The sequence below is a fragment of the Lepidochelys kempii genome, chromosome 26 (genome assembly GCF_965140265.1).
Source record: "Lepidochelys kempii isolate rLepKem1 chromosome 26, rLepKem1.hap2, whole genome shotgun sequence".
Taxonomy (NCBI): Eukaryota; Metazoa; Chordata; order Testudines; family Cheloniidae; genus Lepidochelys; species Lepidochelys kempii.
The window spans coordinates 9,145,499-9,166,943 of NC_133281.1; the positions used below are offsets into that span (position 1 = coordinate 9,145,499).

The 21,445-nt window shown below is 43.0% G+C and overlaps 1 protein-coding gene across 6 annotated transcripts in view; it reads right to left on the reverse strand.

Annotated features, from left to right (window-relative positions):
* Positions 1-21,445, reverse strand: part of LRRTM4 (leucine rich repeat transmembrane neuronal 4) — a 405,463-nt gene that overhangs the window by 272,945 nt on the left and 111,073 nt on the right. The window contains exon 3 of one of the 6 annotated variants that reach the window (XR_012156306.1): positions 20,284-20,462. The exons of the other annotated variants lie outside the window; for them this stretch is intronic. The gene's annotated coding sequence lies outside the window, so the exon portion shown is untranslated. The remainder of the gene's footprint in view (positions 1-20,283; positions 20,463-21,445) is intronic. 6 annotated transcript variants of the gene reach the window in all.

Consider the following 21,445-nt stretch of genomic DNA (forward strand, 5'->3'; position numbering starts at 1 on the left):
TTGATGATGTTCAGGGAATGCTGCAAGACCCACCTTGTATCCCTTGCCCATGATGGATAGGGCAGGGTAGCTGTTGTGAGTGACCATTTGTGGGGATTCCGAGGGAGTGTGGTCAAGGGCGCTGCAGTACTGTGCTGAATTTTTGCCGAGGGACCATGACATTTCTTGTGTTGCCTGATGCACCTGTCAAAGAGCCTGATCCAAAGCTCACAAACACTGTCAATTACTTCAATGGGATTTGGATCAGGCCTAAAGAGTCTATTAAACACACACTTGTGTGGCATACTCTAAAGGTCACCGTGTCAGGCTACAGGACTCAATCCTGAATAAATTACCCTTTTACTCCCCTTCCAGGCTAACTCAAAGGACACGCATGGTCACTAATTGCGCTGGCTGATATACACTGTAATGTTTTGTAATTCTTCAGCACATTCCATTGAAAGGTCTCAAAACACTTTACAAGCATTAAACAAACACCCTCAGTCCCTCTGTGAGTTCTTAAGCCTATTTCAAAGATATGAATATTGAGACATACAGACCCAAGGCAGGTGAGGGAATATCTTTTACTGGACCAACTTCTTCTGGTGAAACAGACAAGCTTCCGAGCCACATAGAGCCCTTACTTTTCTTAGCTGAAGGAGAGCTCCGGGTAGCTCAAAAGCTTGTCTCTCTCACCAACAGAAGTTGGTCCGGTAAAATAGATTACCTCCTTCACCTGGTCTCTCTCTAATGTCTTAGGACCAACAGAGCTACAACACCACTGCAAAAGACATACAGATGTCGGATGACTCGTTCAAGGTCACACAGAGCCCAGGCAGAGACCAAGCTAGAACCCAAAAGTCCTGAGTCATGAATGCATGTTCTAATAATTAATCCTCTCCCTTCATTTCACCACACTTTGGCCTGGTTTTAAAAATCCTGTTTCGCAATTCTCCTTAGCCATTTTGCTGCTTCCCATCAGCTAGTGTCTATTTCTTGGTGCTGCCACATGTACCTAGAATGAGCAGCATCACATGATGATTTCAGTGGAGCTTTGGCAGATCAAAGTGGTTTCACTGCAGGCCACTGAAGCACCTTGAAGGATCATACATATTTTAAGTAATAATTAATAAATCATAATATTCTTTTACAGTACTTTGAAATCAGGGCTCTACCATGGATTGCTAGGTGTTGGGATTCCCTCTGAGACATCTTTCCCCTTGGCTTCCTAAGAACTCAGTTTGACTCCAGATTTTGTGTACAGCACAGCTATCCTGAGTTGAGTTGACTCAAGCGTTGGGGGTGGGTGGGTATAGGGCACACATTTAAAGTTACACAGAAAACCTCTTCCTTTATATACATTTACACATTATATTGCCTTTACTATACATTGCATCGCGCATTTGGGGATTGGCTTGGTTACATGTAGAAACCAATCCCTGTATAGTATTGCTTTGCCCAGGCATGGTCCAGGTACAGCTTACTTTTTACCTCATCTTACATTGCAGGCTAATTTCGTCCTCTGTAAATGGTCCCCTGGGTGTACCCCCTTATTTTAGCTAGTACAGACCTTTTGTCTCTTAACTTACTGATCCCTTTACCTACGTTAGTTAGCACAGGCATTCTGTTTCCAGTCTGCTGATCTATTTACTTCTCCCATCCTGTCTCCCAAGAAATGAGTCCTCACCCATGTGTAATTACTAACATACCAAGCTTACACTAGGGAAAGACATCAGAGCCAACTTATACTTATTTATATTATAATAGCACCTGGAGGGTCCACCTGAGACCAGGACCCCATTGTGCTAAGCACAAACTATACAAACACAAAGTAAGAGACAATACTCGCCTAGAAGAATTTATAATCTAAACAGACAAAGGGTGGGAGGGGGATCAGACACCCAAAGAGGGGAAGTGACTCGCCCTGAGTCACACAGTGGCAGAGCTGGGTATAAAACCCAGGTCTCCTGAATCTCACTCCTGAATCCATTAGCTCTCATGACGCCTGGTTTTTAAGATCGCAAATTCCTCAGAGGAGGGAGTGAATCATCTTATTTGTTTATACAGAATGTATCACAACAGGGCTCCGATCCTGATTGGAACCTCTAGATGCTACTGTTACTCTAATAATAAATCATAATAACATGAAGCTTGCAGTACTGCTTCAAAGACTTGAAAACCAGTCCCTGTTCCAAGAGGGATAAAAAAAATCTAAAGAATTATGCTGTTTGCCCATCTTGTAATCTCGAGCGCTAAACCCCGCCTGACTCCTTATTCCTAGTAAGAAAATGCTATTTTATGGAACAGGCTTTGTCTATTAACACCATCGGCCTTCATCATGCAACCTATGATTAAGACATCTTAAAGTAAAATTCAACTTTAAAGGAACAGCTGGGTTTGTTTTTATTAGGGGCAAGTGTAGAGCATCTCTTTAAAGCAAAGGAATTGGCATATTATATATATGTAAAGCTAAGTACACACACGTGCGTGCGCACACCCCCACACCGAGCTGTGGCTACTGCCATAAGCCACTTCTGGTACAATTTTTTTGCTCTTCCTACCCGAGACATAGATCACTAGTTGTAAATGAAGACGCAAGGGTATCCCCACAAATTCTGCAGATGAGCGGGTGGAGGAAAGTGGGGGAAAAATAGAGGCAGCTTATCCACCCACTTTCTACAATAAAAGTTATATTTTGGTTTGTGGAGAGGAGTGTGAACTAATACTTTGAACGTGGCACTAGTTATTACAGATGGTTGGGAAATGATTTTTTTCCCCTCCCATACAAAGGAAATTTCACTGAAAACAAAAGTGATTTCATTTTTTGTCTACCTTTTCAACAAAAAATTCTCAGGTTTTCAATTAAAACAACTAAATACTCATTGATTTGATGTCCTTTCCCCAATCAAAAACTGAAATTTTGAGAGGCTTCAGTTCTTTTTTTCCCCAAAACAATTGTGAACGTTTTCCAGTTTGGTTAAAAAAAGAGAAGAAAAGCAATTTTCGATCAAAATATATGTTGAGGGGCAAGATTTCAGCGAGCTCCAGTAGCAATCAGGACTCCTGACTTAATTTCCTGATTCTGCCACTGACCTGCTCTGATGTAAATTAACTTCTCTGTGCTGCAACTTACCCATGTGTAAAAGGTGGAAGATGAGAATAACAGGAGAGATTTTAAAAGGCACAAAAGCTCAACTGATGTGAAAATCTCGAGACCTACTTCAATAAATGGGCCAAACGTGACAGTCAATTCAACCCTCACAACCTTCTTGGCTTAAATACGGTGATTTTGTATTTACACTGATGAATCAGAGAAGAATTGGGGAACCAATAAAATGTCAAATGCATTTTACATTTAAAAACAAAACAAACAAAACCCTCTACTTCATCCTCAGACCTAATCTACCTATTCTGAGGCCACCATGCCTTTCTTGTGGGTTTCTGAAGTGTGGGAGCTAAAAAAAAACAAAAACAGGTTTTTAAAGGAATTCACTTGCAAAGCATATCATGGAGAATCATAGAATATCAGGGTTGGAAGGGACCTCAGGAGGTCATCTAGTCCAACCCCCTGCTCAAAGCAGGACCAATCCCCAGTTTTTGGCCCAGATCTCCAAATGGCCCCCTCAAGGATTGAACTCACAACCCTGGGTTTAGCAGGCCAATGCTCAAACCACTGAGCTATCCCTGCCCCTTGCTGTCACTCTGTAAAACATTTTAAACATTACCATGATCGGTGCATTTCACTATGATGCTGCATTTCAGATAGTTTAACAGACTTTCCTTATGCTAAGGCCTTGATTCTGCCACTGGACCCATTCAGGAGAATTTCTGTGCCTATTCAGAACCCCAGTGATTTTAATGGAGCTCCACATATATGCAAGGATTCACTAGCAAGACTGGGACCTGAGCCTGGATTTGTGGGGGTTATGTTCCAGCCCATCTGCAATTAGAACATTGCTCTCATCTTACATTTCTAGGGGTTTGATCCTGCAAGGTGCTGAGCAGTGAGAACTCCAACCCAAATCAGGAAAGTATATAAGCATGTAGCTTAGCTCCATTCCTATTCCATCAAGTGGTTAAACCCTGGGCTCAAGTAGTGATAAATTTCAGCACATGATTAGGTATTTGACTGAACTGGAGTTTTAAGCCACCAGGAACACTTGTGTGTAAAGTTAAATTCTTTGTTAAGTGCTTAGCTGGATCAGGGCCAGACTACTCAGGGTGGGGCCCGAAATTAATCTATACCTTCAGGATGAGGCTCTATATAAGCCTATTTTTCACTGACATTCTCAGTCCACAGCAATAGGTCTATTTAAATAAAAAGCTAGAACTTTTGATGTGAATGTAGGAATGATTTTTGGCTTGACTGCAGTCAATACCAATTTAAATGGCGAAACACAGAGGGGTGGGTTTGCACTAGGATCGGAAAGCGGGTACAGCTTTGGAGTCCCGATGCTGTCAGGTATTTTGTTGGTTGTTTTAAATTTTATTTTATTAAGACTCTCTCTCAAATTTCTTCTTCCAACCCTTCACCCCTTCTCTTCCTCACTTTCTATCTCTCTGACAGCTAATATCACACTATTTAGATAATACTTAGTCCTGCCATGAGTGCAGGGGACTGGACTAGATGATCTCTCAAGGTCCCTATTATTCTATGATTTTCCTTTAGGCAATGAGAACAGGCTTGAGGCACTGTTAAGGAACTGTTCCATGGGTAGAGAGGGCAAGAGTTGACATTTACACTACCCACTTTCTCTTCCGCCTAGGAAATGAAGTGGGTTAGAGAAGTAGCTCTCAGACTCTCTTGATCTCTAACAGATCCTAACTTGGGGTTGAAATAGTTGCTTTTTGAAGCTGGAGTATTTTGTTGATTTGGGTGCAAAGGGGAATCAAAATGTGACAGAACTGCAACGTTGATGATTCAGAATATCTGCTTATTTTTGTATAACCTGAGCATTTTTCAGTAGTTCAGTATGGAATTTCTAACCGCTGCCTTATCTGGCTTGAAATCTTGTGAAATTTCTTGTCACCTGGAATAAAATTCCATTTCAAAACACCCACTGACTTTAACAAGACCAGGATTATAGCTACAGACTTGTTTGCTCGTCTTACAGGCTGCAATTCAGACAAACACGCATTGAAGTGATACTTACAGATAAGCAAATGCTTAAGTGTCTTCCTGAAATAGATCCAAAGATTGTAAGGCTGTTTTTGTTAGGACCTGTAATTTCACATCCTTGGTTCAATCCTGCAGATAGTCAAGTGACCTCATTTCCCATTTATCTCACTAGGTAAGGTCTTAATGGGAATGAAAGATGGTCACAGGCTGCTAAATTCAGACCAGGATCCAGCATCCTAGCTAACCTATGGTTCACAAGTGCTCTGATTTCTCATTCCAGTACCACTCATCATAGACAAGCCTGAGAGGTGATGCGCAGCTCTGGAATTTAGTTACCCACAATTTGTGGTTAGGGCACCAGTTTTGGATTTGAGAGAAATGGGCTCAGTCCTCTGCTCTTGCCCCAGACTTCTTGTGCAACTTTGGGAAAGTCACTTAGTTTTGTTGTGCCTCAGTTCCCCATCTGCACAATAAGGATAACAGTACTTCCCCACCTCACAGAGTTTTGTGAGGATAAATACATTAAAGATTATGAGGTGCTCAGATAATATCCACAAAAACAACAAGGAGTCCAGGTGGCACCTGAAAGACTAACAGATTTATTTGAGCATAAGCTTTTGTGGGTAAAAAACCCTTCTCCACGAAAGCTTATGCTCAAACAAATCTGTTAGTCTTTCAGGTGCCACCGGACTCCTTGTTGTTTTTGTGGATACAGACTAACATGGCTACCCCCGATATCAGATAATATCGTGACAGGAACATAGAATTACTTTAGGTAGATAGATACTAGGCATTTGGATCTGTTGGTCTGGCTTGGGCTTACCCCTAAGAAGAAGAGATTGAATTGGGGAGTGGATGGGGGGCAGGAATTGGGGGTGCAATGCATCCCCTTTGATGTTTTTGCTATTTTTCTGCACTAGGCAGTTTGGCCTGTGGGCTAGAAAACTCCTGTGAGCAGGTTTTATTGTGACATTTCCTGAGAGTAGATTGGCTGAAATACCAGGAGAAACAGCCAGGCTTACTGTATTTTGGCACTTTATGTCTTGGGTAGAAGCAGAAATTGCTGACTGGGTGAGAGAGAGAGAGAGAGAGAGAGAAAAGGATGGAGAAGGGGAAGAATTAACAAACCTTTGAAGAAACTTCTTAAAACGCCAAGTCTGCTTTGGTTTGAGGCCTGGGTGAAGATTGGAGGGAGAATAATACACTTTGATTTTAATTATCCAATGCAGATTTCCTTATCTTCCTCAGTTCTCGTTCCTACAGAGCAGAAATGCTGCCTCTGATACAAGAGGATATTTAGTCTGGAAATGCTCTTATTTGCTAATCCAGGGCTCCAGGGCATCTCTAAAGAAAAACAGCACTTGCATCATACAGGGTCAGATTAAACAAAAATGGTAGGCCTGTATCTCCTTTCACATACATGGTGAAATCAGAAGTAATTCCACTGAAGTCAGTGTAGTTAGATTGGTGTTAAGTGACAGCAGAATCAGCCCCTCTGTGTCTAACTTTTGTAGGTGGAAAACCACTCAAATCCACACAGATCCTCAAAATTGATTTTCAGGGAGGGCGGGGGGCAGGTTTGAAGTGTGACAGGCTGGCAGAGCTTTTATTGAATCTGGTCCTTTTTCCTCTTTAATCATCCTCTGATCTGGCACATAGGCACAAAAGACTTCAAAGTTGCTGATCAATGTAGGGCTTGTGCAGTGCACAGGGAGAAAATTAACCAGTCCTCAGTTTAACCCTGGAGCCCCCAACACCCATACTTGCAAATGTATTTGCCTATTGTATAAGCATCTCCTATGTCCACCCGAGACAGCCTTGGCTAAGTTCACCAGATGTCCCATTTTTAAAGGGACAGTCCCATTTGTTGGGACTTTTTCTTATATAGGTGCCTATTACCCCAACCCCCTGTCCCGTTTTTTCACAGTTGCGATTTGGTCACCCTAGCCTTGGCATGATTTTTTATTGTAATTGTCAAAAGGCCAGAGAGGGAAAAATAAATGGTATTGAATTTTTGTACTTCAAAACAACAACATGTCTACTATCAAAGCACAACTCCATATTGCGCCAGATTCTCTGCAGATATGAACCAGTGCACATCGGGGGATTTCAACAGGACTTTCACTAATTTTCATCAGCTGAGAGGCTGGTCCACGCCAGCCAGATTTCAGAAATTCACAGCTTTAAAAAGAGCCAAGGTTGAGAGAGAAAGACAGACAGCGCTTGGTGATCCTGAGGAAGAGGCTGAAAGCACTGAGCGAGCCAGACATTTTGTGAGCTGCCCTCCACACCGCTACACTTCAATGATCTTGTTCTTGGCACAACAAATGAGCTTCTTATTGCCTAATGAAGCATCAGTACATACAAAGAAGGTGAGGAAAGGGGTATGTTTCAGTGACAAGTTTTCACAATGACATCTCCGTTTTTCAGATCACCCTGACGTAAAATTGGGCAGTTAAGGCCCCTTTGGTATCTACCTTACAAATCACTAGTTCATTAGGACTGGAGATAGCTCTCAGGAAAATAACTTGGCAAAAGATGGTAGCCCTGTAATCATGGCACTGGATTGCGACTCAGGAGATATTGAATCAATCCCTGGTGCTGCCACAGACTTCCTGAGAGATCAAATCACCTAATCTCTCTTTAAAACAGAGATAACACTTTCCTACTTTGCTGCAGTGTTGTGAAGATAAAATAGTGTTTATGAGGTAGTGGGTTCAATATAAATATCTGAATTGGATATCAATATCACTCACAAAGGGCTTCTAACCACCATATCATCCTGGCAAGAACAATATCTATACATCTGGCACTGAAATATCATTCCTGGAAGAATGGAAGTCATCTTGCAAGCTGTCCTTTCCATCCTCCCGATGCCCTAACATTCCAGTGAAGAACTGATGTGGAGAACACCCAGAGGAAACCATTTGCAATACTGAAGTTCTCCTGGTTCTACAAAACCCACATGATTTTCAGCACCGTCTACTGACACCTTAACTATTAATTATTTAAAAATATACAAAACTAGAGCACTCCTGCAACAGTTCCTTCCTCTTGAATCACAGAACTTTGGCTTCCCATAATTTTTTTGTTATTTTTAAATTTCTTCTGCTTTGCATCATTTAGCAATCCATAGACTTAGCTTGATTTGCAATGTTGACAGAATGTCTATTTTAGCACAGGAAACATATGGTCACTTGTTTAAATTTGGGCAACTTGACTCAAAAAACCCCCACAAAAAACGGGGTTCCTTGTTATTCAGAAACAGGCCCAATTTTGCTACTAAACTTAATGTTCCTCGTTAGTTTTGTGAAGGCAGGCCCAGTCTTGAGCGTATTGCACAATGAGGAAGCCATTGTTTTTGGGGTGGTTTTTGCATTTACATAGGAATATTTCTCAAACATCTAGGATGAACCTAGCTGCCGAGCCAAATTCCACCTCAGGCAGTTACATTCTTCCTACCTAAATTCCTCCTGCAGTTTCATTTTCATGTCTGGTCTTAAATTGTTGTGCACTATTGTTTTGTGCTGTTAAACTGTTACCATTCCACCGTAGCTATATTTCAGTGTTGGATGTTGAAACAGCTCTAGAAATAATGGTCAGAGCACTGGGCTGGCATTCAAACCTATTGTGTTCTAGTTTACATGGTGAATAGAAGACAAAGACATACAGAGTAGACAGACCAATGAGATAGTCCCTCTTAGTGACTGGTTTCTTCGGTGCTTTTGGAGAATTCACTTAGAATTCACTTAGAAACCTCCTCTTCAACTGGAGGTTTGTTTGCAGAGCAGGTAGACACACCCATACTACTATGGCTAAAAACAGCAGCGTAGATGCAGCCGTGCAGACTTCAGCAATGATTTTGTTGGTGTTGGTCCTGCTTTGAGCAGGGGGTCGGACTAGATGACCTCCTGAGGTCCCTTCCAACCCTGATCTTCTTTGATTCTATGAAAGTAGGAATCCAGCGTTCCCAGCATGTTTATACAGCATGGTCTGAAGCCCATATTGCCACATTTATACTGCTGTTTTTTAGCATGCAAAAGGCTAGTGCAGGATGTCTACCCACACTGCAGTCACACCTCAGATTGCTCTGTAGACCTACCCTTAACCTCTCTGTGCCTCCATCTGCCCATGTGTAAAATAGGTAAATTACTTTTTATTTCATTAAATCGCCAGTTCAAGAAAGTACCACGGGCCTTACGATAAAAATGTGCTGAAGTCCCATTAACTTCAATTGGACTTAAGTATGTGCTTAAAATTAAGCATGTGGTTAAGTACTGTCCTGAATGGGGAGGCTTCTTTGAATTGTGGCCAAAGAGACAGATCCAAGAATTTCAATAGGTATTGGTTCAGTCCCTATTTAATTACTCTTTGCAAAACTGGGAGGTTTGGAAAGCACTTTGAACTCCTTGGATGAAAGGTGCCATCAGCCTCTCTTTTTGAAAGGGAAGATTATTATAATACACTCCTCCCTTGTAAAAAATTTCACTGACATAAAGCTTTTTCTTTCCCCTCGATGAGGGAGAAAAAGAAAAATGTATTCAAATTTAAACCTTTACATTCAGTAATATTTCCCGGCTGTGATTTAAAAAAAAAAAAAAAAATCCCAATCTGAACAGCTATCCAGTTTCCAGTCACCTTGAGAACATATTTGAAATATACGAGAGCATGAGTTAAAGTGACCGATGAGGGGTCAGAGATGCCACGAACTTGCCATATTTTTAGTGACATCCTTCAAATGTCAATCAGCAATCAGGGGGGATTAAATCACTGCAGGTAGCATATATTTGTTTAGTTTATCTTTCAGAAAATTGCTCCCAGTATCCTCTTGATACTGTAACTGACCTTTCTTTGGGACAGGTATTTGTGTGGAGCTATTTGTTTTGCTCTCCTTGTGGATGTTTGAATAATAATTAAAGTTTTGTGAGGGGAGCCATGTTATTGGCGTGAATTACAGCACACCAGATGGCTAGGATGTCTGCTAGATTCCAACGTTTGACTGCAATGAAGAGTAAATTGAAGACTTCCCTCAATGACTTATCAGAGGACAGAGATTACTGCGGCAATTACTGCATGATTTCCATTGCTCCCTACAACACTTTGTAAAGCCACTGGCACTGCAATTACTTTTTGTGCATGATCCATCTTATTTAGGGTGTGTGTTATTCCATTAAATTATTTGGCACAGCACAGTGATGCTGAGGGTGATTAAAGTGCCAAGTATTTATATACAAGTAAGGTTATGGTAGGTTTACGTCATGGGTCATGGCTTCAAAAAAGTCCACCCGACTGGCATGGAGCAGTTAGGTCAAGAGCACATCCCCTTTTCCTTGCGTGGAGACAAACAACTGTTCTAAACTGTAGCACCTTCTGTGGATACCATCGCAAGCCCCATCTCATAATCAGGAAGAGGCAGGATGCACCTTACTTTGGGCAATCTATATCTAAATGGATTCAAACGGATGGGATAATCCCATAAACTCATCTCTTATTAAATACCGGTGTCTGGGTGTTAGGGAGAAATACACAGCAGTCAAAAAAGGGTATCAGATGAAGTCCCAACTAAGGAGCTAAATGAGAAAGTTAAATGTGGAGCCACTGTCCTTGACCTGCATAGGCCACTCCTGCCACGACCACATCCGAGTTAGGCAGGTGATCCCAGATTCATGGCAAAGAAACCGTTACAGCTATTCACACTTGTATTCTGTAGGCAGGTGCGCACATACATATATGCATAGCTATATGCACACACATTGTATCGTATTCACATATAGACACACAAACCTGTTCCACTAGACATTTTTGGGAACCCTCTCACTTGTCCCAGTACCAAGGCTGCTGTTCCACCATGGTAGCAACCCTGGAAATCTAGTGTATACCAGGCCACATCCATCCTTCCATCCATCCATTTGGTTTTTCTATTTCACCCATCCCCATAGTCAAACATACTCACAATGACACCTTAGTGTTTGCTTGTGCTGGAATTATTCCCTCATTGGTTGACTTTATCAGAGAGATTGGAAACACTTGGGTGGCAAGAATCTTGTCTTTCATGTGTTTTGCAAACCACCTTGTATTTCAGAGGCAGCATGACCCATCGTATAGGTCAATGGACTGGAACTCCGGGTGCCTGGGTTCTACTCCTGGCTCTGGTACTGATCGTCCATGCTACACCTCTGTGTTTCTCCTTCATCCCTTAAAGGCTGCCTTGGCTATTCAGATGTGAAAATCCCTAGGGAAGGGGATGTCTCTCACTATGTGTTTGTACTTTGCACAGCACACGGGCCTGGTCTTGACAGGAGCCTCTAGAAGCTACTATATTACAAATAAGTGGGGGACACAGTCTGTATTTCAGTTGACAACGGCATCTAATTCAGGCCTTCTGCATTTCATCAGGCACATCGGCACTCTAATTTTAGTGCACATAATGTGTGCCCTGCGTTACCCAATCGACACAACTACAAAACATCCTGCAGCAATGAAAACAACATATGACCTTTTAATTAAACATTTTAAAGCCATTCATTTATTAAGACGACACATTCCTGAGTAATACTTCATCTAGTTTATTCTGAGGCTGCTGCATTAGCAGTTTTAAGCCTGACTTTTTACCAACCTTCAGGCAAGATAAAGAGGCCTGAATTATATTCTCCCTTCTTAACTGGCACCATTAAACACTGAATTGTTCTCTTCCGGGGTAAGCTCTACCAATGGTGTGAGGACAATAAGGAGGAAGACAACAGGAACTAGGGACTCTGATGGAACTATAATTATTGACCTAGCGTCCACTACAAACATTACAATGGCACAGCTACACCACTGCAGCATCGTAGTGTGGACACATGCTGCAGTGATGGATGGGATTTTTCCCATCCCTTGTAGTAAACCCATCCCCTCAAGAGGTGGCAGCTCGGTTGACTGAAGAATTCTTCTGTCAAGCTAGCGGTGTCCACACCAGGGCTTAGGTTGGCTTTTTCACACCCCGGAGCAATGTAGCATGCTCATGTTCCTGCCTGTGCTTACACTCTTGCTCAACTTTAAACATGAGTGTAGTCCCACAGAAGTCTACTTGCGTGATTAAAGTTAAGCACGTGTTACACGTTCGCACGATTGGGCTGAACTGGACAAGGCAGAGAAAGGCTCTGTTTACTCGTAAAACGGTACAGTGGAGCTGCTGCAGCACGACACTGCAGAGGCTCACTGTAGCAGTGGGAGAGCTCCCCTCCCCCACACACAGTTGCTGTGGTAAATCCATCTCCGCACGAGGTGGCAGTTAGGTTAATGGAAGAATTCTTTTGTCAGCCTAGCACTGTCTACACAGTGACTTGGGTTGGCTTAACTATGTCACTCGGCCGGGATTTTTCACACCTCTGAGCAACTAATTTTCTCGTGTAGACTGTCCCAAAGGGTTAACCATTCCGGGTGGGGGCTTGTTTCGGAGAGCCCAATCCCTTAGGTGCTTCAGTGTGCTTCCCTCGTTGTGACTGGATAGCTCTGCCTCCATGCCCTCACCTCCTGTCCCTGCTATCCCAGGGAAGATGCAGAAGCTCAGGAGAACACAGGCACTGCGAATTCAATGCGCAGGGGTTCAAAGGCCAAGTGGAGGCTTTCTTTGCTTGTGCACCCACCTGTCTCTCTTCCAGGAACAATCTGGTCCTACATATCAAGGGGAATAGGAGCTGGAGAAAGAGAGAGAGCTGCACAGAGAATGCAAGGAAGGAGACACACAAAGCAACCGTTTTGGGCCAAGCCAGCCAGAGGTAGGCCATCTATCATCAGCCCAAAAGGACAAGTGCACTCATTCATTTAGTATAACATGCTTTAAGCACTTGGCTTAGGATGAGGCGAGTGGTGGTCTAGCCAAGAGTGAAGCACTATGCTTTCAATGAGGTGCCACTTGCCTGTTCTGTACAGTGAAGAAAAGGATGGTTAATGGAACCAATTAAGAGGTTTGAATGTCCTTCTGACCTTTGTTTCCCACCTTCCCCTGCCTTCCAGGTCAACAGGAGTGTAAGAGGGAGGGAGAGGGGAGCAGCTCATTCAGCCAGATAGACTGAAATGGTTGGGTGTTTTATGATTTTCAATTAAAGGCTTTTAAGGTTTATATAAATTGACATTTTTCCTGCAAGGGTAGGGGAGAAGAGGTGGTGTGTGGATGGGTGGGAAGGAGTGCAGGGTTGAAGCTACATCAATTATTTGACAGAGAATATGCAGGTCAGTGTACTCTGAGTGCTCCCATGCATACACGTATGTGTGTGAACATATACGTATGTATATAATTAGCAACACCTTTCCTCATTAAGTCTCCCAAGGGCGTGACAGACTGCCAGAGGGAGACAGCTGTTTAACAGCACACAGGAATGCAGTTTAGAAGGGAAAGCATATTGCTCAGTTGAAACATTATATTCTCAGTTACACCCTGGCCACTCCGGCAGTGTAAAAGGACTTTAAAGTGGGCATAAATGGTCCCTTGGGAAGATGGCCATGCAGATGGCCTATCCCAGCCAGCACAGAACTGGGGTAAGGGCTCTGCACCAACTCTGCTCCTAGAAGGTTGGGATGGGGAAGGAGAGGAGGTGCAGTCAGAGCACACTGCGTTCCTGTTGTTGTCCGAGTACTTGGACCCACGGGAAGCATAAGGTCAAACTATCCTGAGGTTGAGGCTAAATGGGGCCCTGGCTGCCCCAGAATACAAAGAGCATAAAGATGGTTTAAAGCCTCCTTAACTTCCCGCTTTCTCCAGCCGTGCACTCTAGCATTCCAACGTGAACTGTTAACAAAAAATCATGTCATATGCAAAAAGGTCATGAAATCGGCTTAAAAATCATGATATTTTGAAAAATAATACACTTGGACTTCCTCTTATTAGTCTTCAGATTGTTGAGACTTGAGGGTTCACATTGTCAAACTTTTCTCTGCAACCACCAGGGCTAGGAACTCCCCCCCGCCCCCGCTCCCGCCCCCATGAAAGCTTAGAGTCTCTTGTAATCACAGGGCTCCAGGGGCTAGGGTAATAAAATCCTGAGAGTTGGCAACACTGCAACGGAGTAAGTGATAACTTGGTCTAGGAACCTGCTTCTGATTTCACTTAGACCAACATTAAGCTGGAGTATCTCTGATGACTTCAGGACAGTTGCTCCAGATGCTCACGAGTGTATGAGAGAGAAAGAACAGATGCTGTTTTTTGAAAATCAAGCCCTGTATCTCTTGGTTTAATAATACACAATTTGTTTCTTACAAGTCCAGCTTATTTTGTTCTTTATGAAAGACATAAGATGCACTGAATAGGACAGCATGAGTGCCTTTGTCACGCAGTACGTGCTAATAATTATTTTCTGTGAGCAAAGTAGTTATTGTTCTTAATCTGGTAGCACCTTCAAATGAAATTAGGGCCCCACTGTGCTAGGATTTGTACATAGTGAGAGAGAGAACCATTTCCAAAGAATTTACAATCTAAACAGACAGACACATTAGGAGAAAGGAAGTGTTGGTCTCTCTGTTTTACCGTTGGGAAACTAAGGCACAGAGATTAAAGACCAGTTTATACTTAAAAGTTAAGTTGACATAGCTACAGCACTCAGGGAATGTGAAAATGCACACACCGGAACCTGGTAGTTATGCCCCTTTAATCCCTGATGTAGACTTGGCTAGGTCAATAGAAGAATGCTTTTGTTGACCTAGCTAGCGCTGCACGGGGAGGAGGAATTCCCACAGTAACAGAACCCCCCTCCCCCCGACCTCCATTACAGCAGGAAGCGTCTATACTACAGCACTACGATGACACAGTTGTGGTGCCATAGCTGCTCCACTTTAGTGCCTGTCGTGTAGACATGGGCTAAGTGACTTGCCCATGGTCACAGAGGGAGTCTGTGGCAAAACCAGAAACTGAAACCGGATTTCCGGTGTACCCAGGACCTTAACCACAAGACTACCCAAGCTGCTTTTGAATCCTTTGGGTAGCGACCCCTGCAGAAATGTGAACTGGTTTTGTTCCGTATTGCTTCTTTGGAAATACATGCAAGAAAGGGAGACCTTCCCAGCTTGCTGAAAAGCTGCTGAATCAGGGAAGTTAGAAATGGGAAAGAGGTGTTAGGTCATCTAGTTCATCCCCCAGAAAACTAGTAACTGGGTTGTTGAATAACTACATGGGATAATCTTCTTTACATCATCCACATCATCTTTACTGATGATAATTACAACATTTTCTTCTAAATGCAGGCACAGCCCTGTGCAAAGCTGGCTGGATGTTATTCGTTTGATTTAAAACATTACATTAGCCATCAAGACTTCTCTGGCTATTCAGCAGATCCAGGGCATGGCAAAGCTTGTCCCATCAAGAGTTTGTAATGTTCAGATTATAACATCATTGTCCAGTAAATTAGTTATTTGCAAATTGCATATAACTGTTTGGGAGAATTCCATTAGGCATGATTCTCTTTTATACCAAAGCCTTTTTACACCCACTCTGGCAGTGTAAAGAGGCCTTGAAGTGGTCAGGATCTTAGTGTAATGACTTGTCTATGCAGGGAAATGCACCAAAATAGCTATGCTGGAATAAAAGCATCTGCACAGCAAGATTTTCCAGAATAGCTTGTTGACAGATGTTCAGCTGCATGTGTGTGTTCCCCGTGTGCTGTCTCAGCTCTGCTCAGACAGTTGGCACAGTAGACCTCCAGCGAACTGCTCAATCACCACCAGATCCGTTAAGGCACAAAGGCACCCAGCCAGGCTTATTGTCGATGACGCATCCCGCAGACTCTACTGCACCACTAATACATGTATGCCTGTAACAATGGAGCAGTTTAGTGAACGGTGGGACTTTCTGTTCCTCCCTAGGCTAGACAAAGACACTCCCTCTGAGATGCATCTTTATACCTCGATACAAACAAGTTACGTACCACCCCTCTGACATAGTTACTGCCCTCTGATGTGGCTCGTTATCACCCATCATCTTGTACATGTTGGTTCAATCAGAACAGCTCTATTACGTAATGTCGTCCTGACCTTGCCTTTTAGGAGGGGTCAGTGCATTCCTATTACCCTTGGGGAATGTTTTTGTATCACCCTTGATATCGGGATGTTCTGGTACCACTGGATAGTCCGATGTGTTTGCATGAGTACTCTGCGCCTAGCAGTTAGGAATGTGTATTTCTGCAATATCAGCCCTGTTCTTGCCAGATTCTGTGAGCAGGCCCTGCCTCTCACCCACAGCTTGTCTTTGCTTTATATCAGTAAAAGTTTGACTACCACTTTAGCCCAGGCCTCATATCAGGCCTCTGATCCAAGGGCTCATGTCTCAGGCTCTCTTCCGACTACATTGCTATTCTGGTTAATTTCCCCATGTAGACAAGCCCAAGTGAAAATCAGGCTTGTGAGTTGGAACCGGGATATACTCTTGTATTGGTTTTTCAACCAGTGACATGGTTAAACTGAAATAATGAGTCAGCGTTTTCTTTGAGGGTTAGATATAATTGAAAGCCTGCAGCATTATAGTTATATTTATATAAAATAAGTTAAATTGGTCCAACATGGAACAATTCTCAAGATAGCATTATTTTTATATAGGCACTTGATTTGAAAGATTTACTTATTCTATTAACCTTGATGTGAAATTGCTGGATCCTTAAAAAGTGCAGGACCTTTTCTTACATAATCTAGTCAATTCAGGCAGGGGGTAAAATTACCAAAAGCTCCTGAGTTCCATTTAAAAAAAAAAAAACCCACTTGGGTTCTTAGGAGTCTTAAGACAGAGATTTTTAAAGGCATTTAGTGACCTAACGATGCAGATAGGTGCCTAGTGGGATTTTCAAAAGCACCTGCGCACCTAACTTTCATGGGAGTTAGGCACTTAGGTGCTTTTGAAAAGCCAACTAGTGATCTTTAGGTGCTAAAATAGTTTTACAAATCTGGTGCTGAAATGCTTTTGAAAATTATACCCATAATCTGTATTTCCAATAGAGACGGGAATGGACCTAAACTCTGGATCTGGATCCCTACTGGGCCAATTTGAATGCAAACCCCCCAAACCCCAAACTCTGGATATGCTCTAAATTTTACACCCCCATGTTTGGGAACATTTGCACATTAAGTTTTTGGTCTGGAAGGGATTGATTTGTATCAGGCAAGGTACATGGGAAGTGTGTGGAGTTCAAATCAAAGGAAAGATAGTGTGGTAAAGCCACTGATGTTTGAAATTCCTTCTTTGAGGCTTTTGTTGAATTTGGGAGGTCAGATGGCCTCATGGTAAGTTTAGTTAATATTGAAGAGCATTCAGTCCTAATATCCTGTGGGATGGCAGGAGGTAAACCTTGCATGCCATGCTCATTACTGCTGAGGTGTGTGCATAAGGGATGCAACTGTTCATTGTAATGAGGACAGGTTGTTAATGAGACAGTGTTTTGGAGGAGAGGTTCATGAGTCATTTGCTATTCTTGTCACAGCTCAGAGTCAAGCTGGAATTGCTGGGTTGACATTAACACATCTCACTATGCCTGAGTGTTAGAATGCATTGGGATATGTTGTAACAATGGGCCCGTGCATACACTGGGTGAATAAAAGACGTGATAGGACCTAATGCATGTTTCTGTGTGTGTACAGTGCCTCGCACAATAGGGCTCTGATACTTCATAGGCACCTTGGTACGACAAATAAATCACAGTAGTGCTTCAAGGGGTGAAAGGAATTCACAATGCCAGCTGCTCACAGTCCCTGCCCTGTCTCTCTATATGCATACACTGTGCTGAGCATCAGCATCGTAAGGTGCTGATCTCAACTGAGACCTTTAGGCACTGCTGAAATACAAAGAATATGAGTCGTGCCAGGCCAACCATTAATTTACAATTTTTTCCAAGTCAAATTAATTGTAGTAAGTAAATGAAAACCTTTATTAGAAAGGAGCAAAGGCTGAAAGTATGTTTAAGTGGAGTCCAATTAATATTCCAAAAAACAATAAGAAAATTAAACCTGGATGCAAGAATCTAGAAATGCACAGATAACAGATCCAGGCAGTTCCCCGCTGCCATAAGGGAAGGTAGGACCTCCTGATCAAGTCCAGTCCTCTGCTATCACAGGCAATCATAGAAGATTAGGGTTGGAAGAGACCTCAGAAGGTCATCTAGTCCAACCCCCTGCTCAAAGCAGGACCAACACCAACAAAATCATCTCAGCCGGGGCTTTGTCAAGCCGGGCCTTAAAAACCTCTAAGGCTGGAGGTTCCACCACCTCCCTAGATAACCCATTCCAGTGCTTCACCATCCTCCTAGTGAAATAGTGTTTCCTAATATCCAACCTAAATATCCCGCACTGCAACTTGAGACCATTACTCCTTGTTCTGTCATCTGCCACCACTGAGAACAGCCGAGCTCCATCCTCTTTGGAACCCTCCTTCAGGTAGTTGAAGGTTGCTATCAAATCCCCCCTCGCTCTTCTCTTCTGCAGACTAAACAAGCCCTGTTCACTCAGCTGTTCCTCGTAAGTCATGTACCCTACACCCTGATCATTTCCATTGCCCTCTGCTGGACTCTCTCCAATTTGTCCACATCCTTTCTGGGGTGGGAGGCCCAAAACTGGACGCAATACTCCAGATGTGGCCTCACCAGTGCCGAATAGAGGGGAATAATCACTTCCCTCCATCTGCTGGCGATGCTCCTACTAATGCAGCCCAGTATGCCGTTAGCCTTCTTGGCAACGAGGGCACACTGCTGACTCATATCCAGCTTCCTGTCCACTGTAATCCCCAGGTCCTTTTCTGCACAACTGCTGCTTAGCCAGTCGGTCCCCAGCCTGTAGCAGTGCATGGGATTCTTCCGTCCCAAGTCCGATGCCATCATACAATTGATAACCCCATTATATAATTGTATATTCTTTTATCTCTCACTATCATTTTTGAAGAAGGATGGTAAAAATGGCAGCCCCTTTACAGGTGTTAGCAAGCCTATAGATGGTATGTAGGGGCGGTAGTGGTGAGAATGGGATATGGGATGGTGAAGAAGGAGCTGACAGACTAGTTGTTATCCACATGGCAGGAAAGAGAGGACAAGCACTTGTCCTGCAGCATCGGATGTGAGCAGGTCATTAAGGATATGTACAGCTGTGAAGGGGGAGGGTGTCAGAGCTCAGGCTCCAGCCTGAGCCCAAATGTGTACACTGGAATTTTATAGCATCACAGCCCGAGTGCCACAAGTCTGAGTCAGCTGTCTTGGGCGAGCTGCAGGTGTTTTACTCCAGTCTCCTAACATATCCTAACACATTGGCTGGCCAGCTCAGGATACCATAGTTAGCCGTGGACTTTCTAAAGTCCGAGTCCCACAAGCTGCACAGAGTGGACAGAACCCCATACGAGACCCTAGTGAAGTAAAAAGGTCCCCACACAGCAGGGATCAGTCCATGCAGAGCAGCTTTCAGGATCAGAGCCTAAATGATCATGTGGCTCTTTGGTCCCAGTCTCCAGAAATGGTTCATTTCTCTCAGTCAGTTTATATCACGGAAGGGGAAATTCATGCCAACAAAGCCTTTCCCTTTGCTTCATGAAATTTAATAACCAACCAACTCAGTGATTTGGGGTAAATTTTCCCTATTCACATAATGCTGTGATGGTGTAAAGCACGCAACTCGCACTAAAAGAAAAAAGCAAAACAACTACAGAACATTTTCAGAAGGTCTCAGCTCTTTAAGTACACCCTACACTGTTCATCACTTTCCTAACCATCTCCTCGTTATGGTCCTTAATAGCCCCTTGTTAATTTGACTCCTTTTAAAGTACAGATGCTAGCTCAGTTATTGTTTTTGTTTTTAAATTACCTAGCTATGTAATGATGAAAGCACTTTTACTCTTGAAAGTACTTTAATGAAAGTGCATCTGACTTCTTATTTTGCTAGATAGCAGCACTATGTTCACTAACGGTGCCGTACAATGCAAATAATAATCGTCTCCGTGCCCCACAGCTATGAAGTACATAAACATTAAGATGCCTGCATTTTATAGATTGGGAAACTGAGGTAAAAAGGTGAAGTTTCAGAGGGAGCCAGTGTCAGCCAGAATTAAAAGCCAGGAGTTCCTGGCTCCCGGCTCTGTGCTCACACCATTAAAGCTCACCTCTTTCTAATTACAGATGGCATACGTTAAAGATTAATGTATTGGAAAATTAAAACCACCGTGCATCACATTTCCCCACATCCATCCTTACATTTGAAGGGCCCGTGTTTTCTCTGTGTGCATGCCTGCATTCCAGGATCCATGGGAGATTATTGGAGAGAACAGTGATTGCATGGATTTGTGACTGAGTTGTCAGTTCTTTGAGGCAGGGACTGTCTTTTCATCCTGTACAACACCTAGCACAATTGAGTCCCGGTCCATGACGGGTTCCTACAGCGAGACAAATAAATATCATCATCATCAACATGAGCTGTGAGATTAATTAAAACGTTACAAACTCCACAGCTTCAGCTATCTCTGCTGGTGCGACTGTGAAATGGTGGGTGTTATAAGATCATATGTGCACTAGGATCAGGACCACACAAGCTACAACTCTGTTTAAATGTTTTTGCTAACAGGGCTCTAGCACAGTTTGCCTGACCAGCGTAAACAGAGATATGTCTGTCAATTTAATCTACTGCTAAACTTCCTATCACCGTTAGTAATCAGCTAACCAAACTATGCTCAAGATAACAAAGATATAACAGGCAAAAAGGATGCATCTATACTACCAAATTTCCAGCAACTGTCCATCCTTATACTGCAAGGAACCATCCCTTCTGGAATATCTCCATGGTGTTCCAGCTACAACTTTGTTTTCCTCAGCATTTTTTGCAGGAACAAAACACATTTCCTGAGTAGCTCTAACTGCAAGCTTTTTGGGGATGGGTACATCCAGTGTATGATAGCCCCTGGCACAAAGAGATCCCAGTCCAGACTGGGGTCTCCAAATGCAATGGCAATAAGAAGAAGTATAAGAGAGCCTTTCGCAGCAAAGCAGCCTGAGCAACAGTGCATCTGTTGAGGTAGATTAGCTCCACTGTAATGACTGTTACTAAGTATGTAAAAATTAGCAGGCCTGCTCAGTATAGTGGAAGTTTTCTTACAACAATATACCCAGGAGGGACAACAAATTCTAGAAAATGTCCTTATGAGCAATGTCTGCAGAAATCAATGGTGCCACCTGATCTTGTATTGATTAAGAGGCCCTTGCACCAGGAAGTTCTCGAGCCATTTTTTTTTTCTCATTTATAGTGGGACACTGAAACCACTCCATTGATTTTTATCCCCCACCTTGCTTGCCACTTAAAATATACTGCTTCAGATGTTGCTTACAGTTGCCTGCATTTTCAGCTCAGATTCCTTCTGCAGAA